Source organism: Pocillopora verrucosa, chromosome 5, assembly GCF_036669915.1.
Source record: "Pocillopora verrucosa isolate sample1 chromosome 5, ASM3666991v2, whole genome shotgun sequence".
NCBI lineage: Eukaryota > Metazoa > Cnidaria > Anthozoa > Scleractinia > Pocilloporidae > Pocillopora > Pocillopora verrucosa.
Genome location: NC_089316.1, coordinates 6996 through 9127, shown reverse-complemented (window position 1 = coordinate 9127; position 2132 = coordinate 6996). Strand labels below are relative to the sequence as shown.

Below are 2132 nucleotides of genomic sequence, written 5' to 3'. Positions count from 1 at the left end.
CGCTGCTCATTGAGCAGCTCATATATTAAACTGATTTTTGGAACTGGGCTGTGGAAAAGAGGCTTGCCTCGTCCCAGCCACGGGTTGCCTCGGTATAGCACTACCTCCGAGTGCGGCCCACTTCCCTCTGGGGAAGACACATTCAATCCAAAACAAAGTCAACGGTATAGCATTCTTTTATGTTTACAGGAGCCCCGCCCGCCCTTAGAGGGGGAAGAGGTGAAAGAGGGATGATAATTCAGACAACAGACAATGGCAGGAACGGCCGCTGGCCTACGTTTTCTGAAGTGCGCAAAGCACTACCACAAGGACCTAGGGGTAAGTGGATTTTTTCACCGAGGGCAGACGCTGAAAAAGCATACTTACCTGACGCGGGAGGTACTGTGATCAAGGAGGCAGTCCTCTCAAGGCGAGGCCCTTTCATTGCACTTCGACTGGGTTGACCCTTGCGATTACCCCAAATGTGGGTAACTCGAGCGTATAATTTCTGGTAGTGGGGACCTGCGTTCGCGCTCGTCCCCGCAAAAGTCATCCAAACTATGTCTATATGGCCCTCTTACTGACTATCGAGGGTATTTTTGCTTTTGCAGTGGACCGGTAGACTTGCAAAGAAAGCAAAGGACGCACAACTGGCCAAGGTGTTGGCACGTTTGGAGGGGTAGAAGTGCATTGGAGAGACTGGAGGAAGGAAACAAGGTGAGTTTCGGGGCGGTGCGTAACTTTGCTGGCTGTTTTTGTTCAAGGCCTGTCTGCTCTATTGTGTGTAAAGTCCTGTTCGTTTGTATTTGCAGGTTGTGCGTGCCGTGCCGTGCTGTGCTATGCGCGCGAAGGGAAAGGAAATGAAAGGAAACCAAACGGCCGATCGACCGAGCGAGCGAGCATAGAAGGGCATTCGACTTGGACCGTGAGTACACTTTGAACCTTTTGAGCGGTTTTATTGTCACTGGACCGCTTTTAGAAATGCTATTGCTCATCGATTAGTGTATCCTTTGTGCGAGCAAGCGAGTGAACGAATGAACGAGGGAAGGAAACAAACTAGCAGAGTAGTAAAAGTATCGAACCTTTTTCCCGATTCGTTTGCAGTCTGAATCCAACCATTGTCGACTTTCAGTGCCGTTTTTCGCGCGCCTCCTCTTGGAAGTGTGCGAGTGTTTTGCCACGTCACGATGGCTTAAAACTGCGTCTCAGAAGTGTGCGTTTTTTTCCTATTCATTTTTTCGTTCGTTATTTGGAATGATTTGATATCACAGAAGTAGAATTTGACATCATAAACTGTTCATCTCGCGCGTGCTCACTCGCTCGCGCGCGCTCTGTAAGAAAAGTCGATCGCACTAGAGTTTTCGCCATTAGCTGGCCGATTTTTGACAAAAGGTGTTTTCCCCCCCTCGTTTTTTGCTTTGATTTTGTTCCTCACTCACCTACGGCTCTCTATGTGAAATTGTGGTGTATGGAGAGCTATTTATTGGGATAAAACGTTTAGAGATGTTCGCAAGACAAAAAATTGAAGCCTACAACACGGGGTATTCCCAGGCGGTCACCCATCCAAGTACTAACCCCGCCCGACAGGGCTTAACTTCGGTGATCGGACGAGAACCGGTGCTTTCCCTGTGGTATGGTCGTAGACGAGGAAATGGGGTCGAAATTCTGCTTGTTATCGGCCAGGTTCAGGCTGTAAAGCGGCCACATCCCTGAGTGTAGGCGAATTTGAAATTCTAAAGCCCTAGTTTCGTTACTCTAACCCTAAGAAATCGATACTCTAACCCTAAGAAATTGTTACCCTAACCCTAAGAAATGGTTACCCTAACCCCGAAGTCGTTACCTAACCCTAATGTATTTTCCTCAACCCAGTTAACACATTGAGGAGCATCGATTTGAAGCACTATTCCCTAGGGAGGGGAGGGAGGGGTCCCAAGAGACATAACGTGTCCTAAAAACCTATTATACAATGTTTTAGCTCCGTAGGTGCGTGTATCTGGCTTTAAAATCTTACAGTGAGGAGATACCAAACGGGTCAGCCTCTGGGACCGTCTGCGGGACTCGCAAGGGCTTGTGGGGGCGACCTGCTACTATCCACCATAAACCGTGGGAAGGATCCCTCGACCACCCCCTCACCCAGGGCATGCTTCGGCATC

At 49.0% G+C, this 2132-nt stretch overlaps 2 non-coding genes and 1 pseudogene across 2 annotated transcripts; 2 read left to right on the top strand and 1 right to left on the bottom strand.

Annotated features, from left to right (window-relative positions):
• LOC136281412 (U2 spliceosomal RNA) lies at positions 1-126 on the top strand (annotated as a pseudogene).
• A 232-nt stretch (positions 127-358) lies between these two features.
• LOC136281349 (U1 spliceosomal RNA) lies at positions 359-522 on the top strand. Its single transcript, XR_010717698.1, has one exon. It is a non-coding gene; the product is annotated as a U1 spliceosomal RNA (small nuclear RNA).
• Positions 523-1505: 983 nt separating this feature from the next.
• Positions 1506-1624, bottom strand: LOC136281464 (5S ribosomal RNA). Its single transcript, XR_010717784.1, has one exon. It is a non-coding gene; the product is annotated as a 5S ribosomal RNA (ribosomal RNA).
• Positions 1625-2132: the final 508 nt, after the last annotated feature.